The sequence below is a fragment of the Phyllobates terribilis genome, unplaced genomic scaffold (assembly GCF_046119375.1).
Source record: "Phyllobates terribilis strain yellow unplaced genomic scaffold, ASM4611937v1 Scaffold_13__5_contigs__length_258822181, whole genome shotgun sequence".
Taxonomy (NCBI): Eukaryota; Metazoa; Chordata; class Amphibia; order Anura; family Dendrobatidae; genus Phyllobates; species Phyllobates terribilis.
The window spans coordinates 217,566,356-217,581,043 of record NW_027362773.1 but is presented as its reverse complement, the minus strand read 5'-3'; positions in this window follow the sequence as shown (position 1 = coordinate 217,581,043).

Sequence of the window (14,688 nt, the reverse complement as noted above, 5' to 3'; positions counted from 1 at the left end):
CTCTTTACAAAACATTTCCAGTTCAGTTAAGTTTGATGGTCGCCGAGCATGGACAGCCCTCTTCAAATGATCCCACAGATGTTTAATGATATTCAGGTCTGGGGACAGGGATGGCCATTCCAGAACATTGCAATTGTTCCTCTGCATGAATGCCTGAGTAGATTTGGAGCGGTGTTTTGGATCATTGTCTTGCTGAAAGATCCATCCCCTGCGTAACTTCAACTTTATCACTGATTCTTGAACATTATTGTCAAGAATCTTCTGATACTGAGTGGAATCCATGCGTCCCTAAACTTTAACAAGATTCCCGGTGCCGGCATTGGCCACACAGCCCCAAAGCATGATGGAACCTCCACCAAATTTTACTGTGGGTAGCAAGTGTTTTTCATGGAATGCTGTGTTTTTTTGCCGCCATGCATAACGCCTTTTTGTATGACCAAACAACTCAATCTTGGTTTCATCAGTCCACAGGACCTTCTTCCAAATAGAAATTGGCTTCTCCAAATGGGCTTTTGCATACCTCAGCCGACTCTGTTTGTGGCGTGCTTGCAGAAACAGCTTCTTTCGCATCACTCTCCCATACAGCTTCTCCTTGTGCAAAGTGTGTTGTATAGTTGACCGATGCACAGTGACACCATCTGCAGCAAGTTGATGCTGCAGCTCTCTGAAGGTGGTCTGAGGATTGTCCTTGACTGATCTCACCATTCTTCTTCTCTGCCTTTCTGATGTTTTTCTTGGCCTGCCACTTCTGGCCTTAGCAAGAACTGTCCCTGTGTTCTTCCATTTCCTTACTATGTTCCTCACAGTGGAAACTGACAGGTTAAATCTCTGAGACAGCTTTTTGTATCCTTCCCCTGAACAACTATGTTGAATAATCTTTGTTTTCAGATCATTTGACAGTTGTTTTGAGGAGCCCATGATGCCACTCTTCAGAGGAGATTCAAACAGGAGAACAACTTGCAAGTGGCCACTTTAAGTAGCTTTTCTCATGATTGCATACACCTGGCTATGAAGTTCAAAGCTCAATGAGGTTACAAAACCAAAAAAAGTGCTTTAGTAAGTCAGTAAAAAGTAGGTAGGAGTATTTAAAATAAGAAAATGATAAGGGTGCCCATACTTATGCACCTGTCAAATTTTGTTTGAATGCAGATTGAACATTTTCTGTTAGTACAATAAACCTCATTTCAAGGCAGAAACATTACTGTGTCCAACACTTATTACATATATCAAAGTGAAATAGCTGATGCAAAAACACCAATTTTAAGAAAACATTAAGCTTAAGATTAATAGGGGTTCCCAAACTTTTTCATATAACTGTATGTGTATATATATATATATATATATATATATATATATATATATATATATATACAGGACAGGAAGAGTGGCACTGTGCAGTGTATATATACTGGAGGAGAGGTACTGTGCAGTGTATATATACAGGACAGGAGGAGTGGTACTGTGCAGTGTATATATACAGGACAGGAGGAGTGGTACTGTACAGTGTGTATATACAGGACAGGAAGAGTGGTACTGTGCAGTGTATATACAGGACAGGAGAAGTGGTACTGTGCAGTGTATATATACAGGACAGGAAGAGTGGCACTCTGCAGTGTATATATAAATGTGTATATCTATCTATATAATTGTCTTATCCCGTCTGTCTGTCTGTCTTTCTGTCTGTCTGTCTGTCCAGGAAATCCCGCGTCGCTGATTGGTCCGGCCGCGGCCAATCTGCGACGCGGCATTTCACAAAAAGATGGCGGCCGTTAGCGGCTGATCTGCCGCACGGAGGTGAGCGGCGATACAGCCGGGAGATGAAGCCGGCTGCTCGCAGCATACGTCCCCCGACCAGAGGCGCCGCTGACCCCCATGCGGCTACTGTCTGGAGATCAGCGGCTACGGCCGCTTATCTCCGGACGGTAAAAGTGACGCCCCTCCCCTCTCCTCCCCTCCTCTACTCTCTCCTCCCCTCCTCTCTTCCCCTCTCCTCCTGTCCCTCCCCCTGCTCGCTCAGGACCCCGGCGCCCGGCGCCATTCTTACCCCTCCCCTCTTCTCCTCTCCCCCCCCCTCTCCTCCTCTCCCCTCCCTACCCCCCCCCCCCCGCTCGCTCAGGACCCCGGCACCCGGCGCCATACTTACCCCTCCCCGTGCCTGCGCAGCAGCTCCTGTGTCTTCCGCTGCTGCTGCGTGACGTGTCAGGTCAGAGGGCGCGGTGACGTCTTTACACCACGCTCTCTCCTGACCGGTCACAGCGCACAGCGGGAACATGCTCGCTACGCTGGAGTCCAGAGGAGCAGCTGACAAGTGAGGTGAGTATTGGATTTTTTTTTTTTATTGTATGGGGCCATAGGGCATTAAATGGTGGGGTGGGGAAGTGTGACATCGTGGAAGGGCCATTATAAGGGAAGGGGGATGTGACATCCTCCATGGGGCACTATGGGGGGGATGTCACATCCTGCATGGGGCACTATGGGGGGGATGTCACATCCTGCATGGGGTATTATAAGGGAGGGGGGGATGTCACATCCAGCATGGGGCATTATAACGGACGGGGGATGTGACATCCTGCATGGCGCATTATATGGGGGGGGGGGGAGTCACATCCTGCATGGGGCATATTCTAGAATGCCCGATGCGTTAGAATCGGGCAACCATCTAGTGTGTGTGTGTATATATATATATATATATACAGTACAGACCAAAAATTTGGACACACCTTCTCATATAAAGTTTTTTCTGAATTTTCATAACTATGAAAATTGTACATTCACACTGAAGGCATCATAACTATGAATTAACACATGTGGAATTATATACTTAACAAAAAAGTGTGAAACAACTGAAAATATGTCTTATATTCTAGGTTCTTCAAAGTAGCCACCTTTTGCTTTGATGACTGCTTTGCACACTCTTGGCATTCTCTTGATGAGCTTCAAGAGGTAGTCACCGGAAATGGTTTTCACTTCACAGGTGTGCCCTGTCAGGTTTAATAAGTGGGATTTCTTGCCTTATAAATGGGTTGGAACTATCAGTTGGGTTGTGCAGAAGTCTGGTGGATACACAGCTGATAGTCCTCCTGAATAGATTGTTAGAATTTGTATTATAGCAAGAAAAAAGTCGCTAAGTAAAGAAAATGAGAGGCCATAATAACTTTAAGAAATGAAGGTCAGTCAGTCTGAAAAATTGGGAAAACTTTGAAAGTGTCCCCAAGAGCAGTTGCAAAAACCATCAAGCACTACAAAGAAACTGGCTCACATGAGGACCGCCCAGGAAAGGAAGACCAAGAGTCACCTCTGCTTCTGAGGATAAGTTTATCCGAGTCACCAGCCTCAGAAATCGCAGGTTAAGAGCAGCTCAGATTAGAGACCAGGTCAATGCCACACAGAGTTCTAGCAGCAGACACATCTCTTCAACAACTGTTAAGAGGAGACTTTGTGCAGCAGGCCTTCATGGTAAAATAGCTGCTAGGAAACCACTGCTAAGGACAGGCAACAAGCAGAAGAGACTTGTTTGGGCTAAAGAACACAAGGAATGGACATTAGACCAGTGGAATTCTGTGCTTTGGTCTGATGAGTCCAAATTTGAGATCTTTTGTTCCAGCCACCGTGTCTTTGAGCGATGCAGAAAAGGTGAACGGATGGACTCTACATGCCTGGTTCCCACCATGAAGCATGGAGGAGGAGGTGTGATGGTGTGGGGGTGCTTTACTGGTGACACTGTTGGGGATTTATTCAAAATTGAAGGCATACTGAACCAGCATGACTACCACAGCATCTTACAGCGGCATGCTATTCCATCCGGTTTGCGTTTAATTGGACCATCATTTATTTTTCAACAGAACAATGACCCCAAACACACCTCCAGGCTGTGTAAGGGCTATTTGACCAAGAAGGAGAGTGATGGGGTGCTACGCCATATGACCTGGCCTCCACAGTCACCAGACCTGAACCCAATCGAGACGGTTTATGGTGAGCTGGACTGCAGAGTGAAGGCCAAAGGGCCAACAAGTGCTAAGCATCTCTGGGAACTCCTTCAAAATTGTTGGAAGACCATTTCCAGTGGCTACCTCTTGAAGCTCATCAAGAGAATGCCAAGAGTGTGCAAAGCAATCATCAAAGTAATCAAAGCAAAAGGTGGCTACTTTGAAGAACCTAGAATATAAGACATATTTTCAGTTGTTTCACGCTTTTTTGTTAAATATATAATTCCACATGTGTTAATTCATAGTTTTGATGCCTTCAGTGTGAATGTACAATTTTCATAGTCAAGAAAATACTGAAAAATCTTTATATGAGAAGGTGTGTCCAAACTTTTGGTCTGTACTGTATATATATATATATATATATATATATATATATATATGACAGGAAGAGTGGCACTGTGCAGTGTTTATATACAGGACAGGAGGAGTGGTACTGTACAGTGTGTGTATATACACAAGAGGAGATGTGGTACTGTACAATATATGTATACAGATACATATACAGGCAGTGTGTGGTGCAAATATATATATACGGTACATATATGTACACACACATATATATAGAACTTAGCAGCACCGAATCTTAAGCGGAGGATTCTTTCTTAGCCCATGTGTTAACATTTCAGTTCCATAGCAGAGAAACGCCTGAAATGGATCCAAAACATTGCCACACGGGCTAATAAAGACTCCTCTACTTTTTTCGACAGGAGAAGTATACACAGCATATACAGCTCCACAATATATGCTACAATCAATTATATACACTGCTCCACACTATATACTGTGCAAAAGAATATAGACTGGAGATGTGTATTTACTATTTAGTGTAGAGATATGACCGTGTATATACTGTGGATTCCACACTATATACTATAGTATATATACAGCCCCATATTATATAAACATCTCTAGACTATATATACACAACTCTACATTATAATTAAGGCAGCATTATACTATATAATATATTATGCTGCATACATCACATAGGAGACACCAGGACTGTTGAATATACGCTACCGTTCAAAAGTTTGGGGTAATTTAGAAATTTCATTATTTTTTAAAGAAAAGCACATTGTTTTCAATGAAGCTAACATTAAATGAATCAGAAATACACTCTATACATTGTTAATGTGGTAAATGACTATTCTATCTGCAAACATCTTGTTTTTATTGCAATATCTACATAGTTGTATAGAGGCCCATTTCCAACAACCACCACCCCAGTGTTTTAATGGTACATTGTGTTTGCTAACTGTGCAAGAAGGCTAATGGATGTTTAGAAAACCATAGAAAACCCTTGCACAAGTATGTTAGCCCAGCTGAAAACGGTTTGGCTGATTTGAGAAGCTATAAAATTGACCTTCCTTTGAGCTAGTTGAGAATCTGGAGCATTACATTTGTTTGTTCTATCAAACTCTCAAAATGGCCAGAAAAAGAGAACTTTCATGTGAAACTCGACAGTCTATTCTTGTTCTTAGAAATGAAGGCTATTCCATGCGAGAAGTTGCTAAGAAACTGAAGATTTCCTACAACGGTGTGTACTACTCCCTTCAGAGGAGAGCACAAACAGGCTCTAACCAGAGTAGAAAGAGAAGCGGGAGACCCCGCTGCACAACTGAGCAACAAGACAAGTACATTAGAGTCTCTAGTTTGAGAAATCAATGCCTCACAGCTCCTCAACTGGCAGCTTCATTAAATAGTACACGCAAAACGCCAGTGTCAACATCTACAGTGAAGAGGCGACTCCGGGATGCTGGCCTTCAGGGCAAAGTGAAAAAGAGAAAGCCTTATCTGAGACTGGCTAATAAAAGGAAAAGATTAATATGGGCAAAAGAACACAGACATTGGAAAGAGGAAGATTGGAAAAAAGTTTTATGAACAGACGAATCAAAGTTTGAGGTGTTTGGATCACACAGAAGAACATTTGTGAGATGCAGAACAACTGAAAAGATACTGGAAGAGTGCCTGGCGCCATCTGTCAAGCATGGTGGAGGTAATGTGATGGTCTGGGGTTGCTTTGGTGCTGGTAAAGTGGGAGATTTGTACAAGGTAAATGGGATTTTGAATAAGGAAGGCTATCACTTAATTTTGCAACGCCATGCCATACCCTTTGGACAGCGCTTGATTGGAGGCAATTTCCTACAACAGGAGAATGAAACAAAGCACACCTCCAAATTTAGGAAAGAAGCAGGCAGCTAGTATTCTATCTGTAATGGAGTGGCCAGCGCAGTCAGCAGATCTCAACCCCATTGAGCTGTTGTGGGAGCAGCTTGACCGTATGGTACACAAAAAGTGCCCATCAAGCCAATCCAACTTGTGGGAGGGGCTTCAGGAAATGTGGCGCCCCTGAGGGTTCGACCGCCACAGGAATGCTGCACTTCTCCAATGGAGTGTGGTGTTCCTCCTCTGAGGTAAGCCCAGTGTGATGGTTGAGACCTAACCTTTTGCATCCAACACCACATTTCCACCAGAGGGAGCTAGTATGCACTAGGTGCTGCTCCCCTGGTTACAGGGAGACTGGGGAACACAAAATGGTAGGAACCAGTTAGTGGGTGTGGGTGGAGGAGCAACTAGTTAGTTACACTTTAGATTTCATATTTAATAGAATGCCATCTTTGATCTTGGTTCTTCTCTGGTCTTTTGCTGGTTCTTCTTCGGCTGTTCTGGTGGTCGTACTGTGCTATCAGTTACTGTGTGTAATGTGACTCCCGCCTGGGAGTGCAGATCCTGTGTGGGCCTGCAGCGGCAAGGGACACAGCCCTCTTACCCTGGCCTTGGGACGAGAGGTAGGTTGTAGACAAGGAATGTCTCAACCCGGCCATGGACCAGGATCAAGAAGGCCCCGGGAGCTTTAGAGTGTGGCTCCCTAGCAAATCGGTCCCGGGGAGGATACAGACAGAGCGGAACTCGCCACCTGTCCTCGCCTACCTGATCTATTCAGAGGGATCCCGGCTGCAAGAGGGGTACCGGCCCCCGAACTTGTACTCTATGTCCTGGACGGGAAAGCCCGGTTAGGCCCTGAGGATCCCACCGGGCATCGGATGGAGAGGAATTGCCACCCGTGCCCTAGTCCTGAGAGGAGCTCAGAGGGAGACCTGGCCTATCCACACACGCACAGACGGGAAAGGGTGAAGTCTGTAGTGCAGGAACACTCTGGCGTAGGGTCGCTACCGAACACTGGACTTCCTCGGAGGTAGTCGGACCCCCGTCCCTGGTGGCCGCAGGACTCCGCGAGGAGCAGGGAGTCGCCTTCCCGCTGTCATCTCTGAGTGAGTAAAAGCCTTGGAAGTTCACCCCTATGGCCTCCGGACTGTTCATTACGCGCCATACCATGCGACGCGGTGCCCGTACTCCCCGCACTACTACCCCCTCTCTTTCCTGTTTGCCTGCCCTGAGGCCTTGCTCCGCCTGTGGGGAGCACTGAGAACTATGGCCGCCATGACATCTGGCCTCAGCGGACTGTAGCGGCGCTGGTGACCCTTCACCAGGCACCACAGGTGGCATAGTCGTTAATCAGCCACTCAACCCGGACAAGTCCACACCATCTCTTTCTAATGTGACGGCCCTGAGCACGGGTCGGGCCCGGGCCACGGCTGCATCCCATCTCTCCAACAGGGCCCGACACCGAGTCCCTCAACACCCAGGGTAAAACACGGGCTTTACGAGTACAGGTGTCACAGAAGCATGGGGTGAAATTTCTCAAGATTACCTCAGCAAATTAACAGCTAGAATGCCAAAGGTCTGCAATGCTGTAATTGCTGCAAAGGGAACATTCTGTGATGAAAGCAAAGTTTGAAGGAGAAAATTATTCTTTCTAATAAAAATCATTATTTCTAACCTTGTCAATGTCTGGACTATATTTTCTATTCATTTTGCAACTCATTTGATAAATAAAAGTATGAGTTTTCATGGAAAACACAAAATTGTCTGGGTGACCCCAAACTTTTAAACGGTAGTGTATATCACATTGAGACTACGGTATATACATTATATAGGTGATACTGTGACTGCTGTGTATAGCCCAGTATCATTTATATAATATACATAGACTTCTGTATGTACATTATGTGATACTGTGATTGCTGTATATAATCACAGTATCACCTATGTAACATATATACAGCAGTTTCACCTATATAATGTACAGTACAAACCAAAAGTTTGGACACACCTTCTCATTTAAAGATTTTTCTGTATTTTCATGACTATGAAAATTGTACATTCACACTGAAGGCATCAAAACTATGAATTAACACATGTGGAATTTTATACTTAACAAAAAAGTGTGAAACAACTGAAAATATGTCTTATATGTCTTAGGTTCTTCAAAGGAGCTACCTTTTGCTTTGATGACTGCTTTGCACACTCTTGGCATTCTCTTGATAAGCTTCAAGAGGTAGTCACCGGAAATGGTTTTCACTTCACAGGTGTGCCCTGTCAGGTTTAATAAGTGGGATTTCTTGCCTTATAAATGGGGTTGGGACCATCAGTTGTGTTGTGCAGAAGTCAGGTGGATACACAGCTGATAGTCCTACTGAATAGACTGTTAGAATTTGTATTATGGCAAAAAAAAGCAGATAAGTAAAGAAAAACGAGTGGCCATCATTACTTTAAGAAATGAAGGTCAGTCAGTCCGAAAAATTGGGCAAACTTTGAAAGTGTCCCCAAGTGCAGTTGCAAAAACCATCAAAGCGCTACAAAGAAACTGGCTCACATGAGGACCGCCCCAGGAAAGGAATCCCAAGAGTCACCTCTGCTTCTGAGGATAAGTTTATCCGAGTCACCAGCCTCAGAAATCGCAGGTTAACAGCAGCTCAGATTAGAGACCAGGTCAATGCCACACAGAGTTCTAGCAGCAGACACATCTCTACAACAACTGTTAAGAGGAGACTTTGTGCAGCAGGCCTTCATGGTAAAATAGCTGCTAGGAAACCACTGCTAAGGACAGGCAACAAGCAGAAGAGACTTGTTATGGACTTGTAATGTATATAGACTGCTGTAAATACATTATGTATGTGATACTGCAACTGCAGTGTATACATTATATAGGTCATACTGAGACTGCTGTGTATAGTAGCAGCATCACCTATATATATATGTATATAGACTGCAGTATATATGTGATATTGTCACTGCTGTATATAATCACAGTATCACCTACTACGTAATATATATATATATATAGCAGTCAGTCACCTATATATTGTATATACACCAATCACAGTATCACATACATAATGTATATTCAGCAGTCTATATACATTATACAGATGATCCTGCGATTGCTATATATTCATAAAAAAGTTTCCATCTTGGCATTAACAAAGTGGATGAAAAGCTGTGGTGGGTTGGACGTGCAGAGGAGCGGATCCCTAGGATTGGTGAGTAGACCCCAATGTTCTAAGAGCCCTGTACAAGCCGCAGCGGCTCTTTCAAACTTCTGAATTAAGGCCCTATGTGCGAGTGCTCTCATGCTTGCACACATGACAAGGGTCGCCACTGCTGCGGAGCTCGCTGACGGGGGCCGCTGCTGCGGAGTGTGCTGACGGGGATCGCTGCGGTGTGCGCTGCTGTGGAGCACGCTGATGGTGGCCGCTGCTGCGGAGTGCGCTGATGGTGGCCGCTGCTGCGGAGTAAGCTGACAGGGGCCGCTGCGGTGTGCACTGCTGTGGAGCGCGCTGATGGTGGCCGCTGCTGCAGAGTGGGCTGATGGTGGCCGCTGCTGCGGAGTGCGCTGATGGTGGCCGCTGCTGCGGAGGACGCTGACGGGGGCCACTGCGGTGTGCGCTGCTGTGGAGCGAGCTGATGGTGGCCGCTGCTGCAGAGTGAGCTGATGGTGGCCGCTGCTGCGGAGTGCGCTGATGGTGGCCGCTGCTGCGGAGGACGCTGACGGGGGCCACTGCGGTGTGCGCTGCTGTGGAGTGCGCTGATGGGGGCTGCTGCTGTGGAGTGCGCTGATGGGGGCCGCTGCTGTGGAGTGCACTGATGGAGGCCGCTGCTGTGGAGTGCACTGATGGGGGCTGCTGCTGCGGAGTGCGTTGATGGGGGGCCGCTGCTGGGAGTGCGCTGATGGGGGCCGCTGATGTGGAGCGCGCTGATGGGGGCTGCTGCTGCGGAGTGCGCTGATGGGGGCCGCTGATGTGGAGCGCGCTGATAGGGGCTGCTGCTGCGGAGTGCGCTGATGGGGGCCGCTGCTGCAGTGTACGCTGACGGGGTCCACTGTGGTGTGCGCTGCTGCGGAGCGCGCTGATGGTGGCCGCTGCTGGGGAGCTCGCTGATGGTGGCCGCTGCTGGGGAGCGCGCTGATGGGGGCCGCTGCTGGGGAGTGCGCTGATGGGGGCCGCTGCTATGGAGCGCGCTGATGGGGGCCGCTGTTGTGGAGTGCGCTGATGGTGGCCGTTGCTTCAGAGTGCACTGATGGGGGCCGCTGCTGTAAAGTGCGCTGATTGTGACCGCTGCTGCGGAGTACGCCAAAGGGGGCCACTGCTGCGGAGTACGCTGACGGGGGCCGCTGCTGCGGAGTCAGCTGACAGGGGCCGCTTCAGTGTGCGCTGCTGTGGAGCGCGCTGATGGGTGCCACTTCTGCGGAGTGCTAATGGTGGCCGCTGCCGCGGAGTGCGCTGATGGTGGCCGCTGCTGTGGAGTAAGCTGACAGGGGCCACTGCGGTGTGCGCTGCTGTGGAGCACGCTGATGGTGGCCGCTGCTGTGGAGTGCACTGACGGTGGCCGCTGCTGCGGAGGAAGCTGACGGGGGCCACTGCGGTGTGCGCTGCTGCGGAGCGCGCTGATTGTGGCCGCTGCTGCGCAGCGCACTTATGAGGGCCACTGCTGCGGAGCGTGCTTTTGGGGGCCGCTGCTGTGGAGCGCGCTGATGGGGGCCGCTGCTGTGGAGCGCGCTGATGGGGGCCGGTGCTGTGGAGCGCGCTGATGGTGGCCGCTGCTGAGGAGCACGCTGATGGTGGCCGCTGCTGCGGAGTATGCTGACGGGGGCCGCTGCTGCGGAGTACGCTGACGAGGGCCGCTGTGGTGTGCGTTGCTGCGGAGCGCGCTGATGGGGGCCGCTGCTGCGGAGTGCGCTGACGGGGGCCGCTGCTGAGGAGCGCGCTGATGGTGGCCGCTGCTGCGGAGTATGCTGACGGGGGCCGCTGCTGCGGAGTACGCTGACGGGGGCCGCTGTAATGTGCGCTGCTGCGGAGTACGCTGATGGGGGCCACTGCTGCGGAGCGCTGACTGGGGCTGCTGCTGCGGTGTGCGCTGCTGCAGAGCTCGCTGATAGGGGCCGCTTCTGCTGGGTGTGCTAAAGGGGGCCGCTGCTGCGCACTGAGAGGGGCCTGTCTGAGGGTTCACTGACACCAATGTTTTTCTATAATTTGTACAGATCAGGCTCCTGCTGGAGCACAGAACAAGCACATGAAGAAATGGAGGGGTGCCCTACCTCCATCCAAAGCTAGCACAGGTTCTTTCCTACCCATCAGAGTTACATCCTCTGATTGTGGAGTCCGCCACTGCCGCACTGAGAGGGGCAGTGGCAGCGTATTGAGAGGGGCCACAGTCGCACGCTGAGAGGGGCCACGGCTGCGCCCTAAAAGGGGCTGCGGCCACGCGCTGACAGCGCGTGCAAAGTTTTAAAGGGCTGCCGGCCCACTCTGTAATTCAGGGCCACCGGCCCACCGGGCATTTTCCCGCTGCGCCAGATTGTCAATCAGGGCCTGGCGTCAGGTGTTATAGACAGTCACTCTGGTTTTGACTGTAGAATGTCACTGCGTTTGGCACTGCAGAAGCCTTCTAAATCCTTCTCACTTTAAGCCCCAGGGGCGACCTCCCTCCTGCTGTCAATTGACACACCCTTGCAGGGGAGATAAACACCCTCAGTTTTTTGCAGGGAACCACCAATGATATTTCTATGTTCCTTGGCTCTGGCTTGGAGCGTTGGCAGTCAGCTAGCTTCTTCTGTGGTGCCCTTGGAGGACAGTTGGCATTTCCCCTCTTGTGTCTAATAAAGCCAAGTTATCCCTTTTGTTTGTCTTCCTTGTTGCCTTTAGTTTGTAGTGGGGCCTGACCAGTGCTCACCCCTCCCCCTCCCTACCAAGGGCCTAGCTCTAGGGATATTCAGGGCTTAGGTTTCCTGCTCGCTGATTGGTGTGGAACCAATATAGGGATGGTAGGGTAGGAAGGGTGTTATTAGATATGCCTAGGGGTCTTGACTTCCCCTTTCCCTAGTGTTTGGGCTTCCTTCCCCTCTCAACTTCGTGTTGCATTCGTGTTGAATCTTTCCCACACCTTCCGTGACATGTATATAGCTATGAAATCACAAAATTTGAGCTTGGTTTAAGTTGGTATACATGCAGCACATAAATGCATGTTTCACAATGGCCATGAATCAGAAAAACCTACAAGAAGCAAAATGAACATAAACCTTACTGTAAATACCGTATTTTTTGGACCATAAGACGCACGTAGGTTTTAAAGGAGGAAAATAGAAAAAAAATGTAAGCAAAAAATGTGGTCACGATGCACTGTTAATGGGAAGGGGGTCTGCTGCTGACACTGGTATGGGGGTAATTTCCCCCAATTCTGATAATATCCCCTATCCTGGTATATATGCCCCCCCTTCCTATTATCCGTGGCCCCTATCCCCATCCTGGTATGCATGGCTCCCCTCCATCCTGATATGCATGGCACCCCTCCATCCTGATATGCATGGCAACCCTCATCCCTATCCTGGTATGCATGGCACCCCTCATCCCTATCCTGGTATGCATGGCACAGCAATCCCCATCCTGGTATGCATGGCACCGCTCATCCCTATCCTGGTATGCATGGCACCCCTCATCCCTATCCTGGTATGCATGGCAACCCTCATCCCTATCCTGGTATGCATGGCAACCCTCATCCCTATCCTGGTATGCATGCTACCCCTCATCCCTATCCTGGTATGCATGGCACCCCTCATCCCTATCCTGGTATGCATGGCACAGCAATCCCTACCCTGGTATATATGGCACCCCTCATCCCTATCCGGGTATGCATGTCACCCCTCATCCCTATCCTGGTATGCATGGTACCCCTCATCCCTATCCTGGTATGCATGGCACCCCTCATCCCTATCCTGGTATGCATGGCACCCCTCATCCCTATCCTGGTATGCATGGCACAGCAATCCCTATCCTGGTATATATGGCACCTCTCATCCCTATCCTGGTATGCATGTCACCCCTCATCCCTATCCTGGTATGCATGGTACCCCTCATCTCTATCCTGGTATGCAAGGCACCCCTCATCCCTATCCTGGTATGCATGGCACCCCTCATCCCTATCCTGGTATGCATGGCACCCCTCATCCCTATCCTGGTATGCATGGCACCTCTCATCCCTATCCTGGTATGCATGTCACCCCTCATCCCTATCCTGGTATGCATGGTACCCCTCATCCCTATCCTGGTATGCATGGCACCCCTCATCCCTATCCTGGTATGCAAGGCACCCCTCATCCCTATCCTGGTATGCATGTCACCCCTCATCCCTATCCTGGTATGCATGTCACCCCTCATCCCTATCCTGGCATGCATGGTACCCCCTCATCCGTATACTGGTATGTATGATCCCCCTCATCCTTATTCTGGTATGAATGGCCCCCTCATCCTTATCCTGGTATGTATGCCCCCCTCATCCTTATCTTCGTATGTATGGCCCCCTCATCCTTATTCTGGTATGCATGGTCCCCCTAATCCCCATCATGCTGCACATAAAAAAATAAACACTCCTACTCACCTTTCTTCTCTCTCCTCCAGCGCTGCGTCCTGCCTGCCCACACTGATTTTGCCATGTGAGCTGCCGGAAGTCACTGCTCCCCACGCCAGGACTGTGTGTGCGGGGAGCAGTGACTTCATGCTCCTTAATAGCTGGCACACAGCGTAGCCACAGCGCGGCTCCTGTTGCTGCCGGGCGATCGCGTGTGCTCGCTCTTAAAGGGCATGAATATTCACCCCCTACCGATGCCCAAGGGCGTGGAGAGGTGGTGAATATTCATGCCCTTTAATAGCAGACACATGTGACGCGCCCCCTGGGCCAGTGTTGTTTGGGGGATACCCGGAGCCGGATCAGATGGGGGTTGTAGTCTCCGAGTGGCGGTGACCCGGTCCGTGCCCAGGGTGTCAAGCTCAGTGTGTGGCAGTCCTACAGATGTTACTGGATGTTCTTTTCTGTCGACTACGCCACCCGTTGATTTGCGGTCACTACGGCCGCCGCTGCAGCAGGGTCCGCTGAGGCTGGTGGTGTGTGTGCAGCTTCTGATAGTATAACCCCCAACGGGAGGGGTATAGCCTCAGGGGGTCAGGTGTAGAGGATGGTGGTTGTGGAGGTGCAGTGAGGATGGTAATGAGACTCAGAGTCGGGCTGTGCAGTTCAGGGTCTTTACTTACTGCTGTTATTCTGGTCACTCCGGCCTTGAGCGACCGCCCGAGCCGTGCTGCGTCCACCAGGTCCTGGACTCGGCCAACTCCCAAGTAATTCTGGAGCGTGATCCTGAGCTCCCTTTCTGACGTTCCTTCTCTCTGGCCTTCCCCACCAGGGATCCACCTAAGTCCGGCTCCCTCGGGCCTCTTGTTGGTAAACCCTTGTCTCTGGGTTCCCTGACCCTATTCTTGGTCTGCCTTCCGGGTGGATTTAGTGGGTGGTCGTGGCAGATCCTGCCCACGAC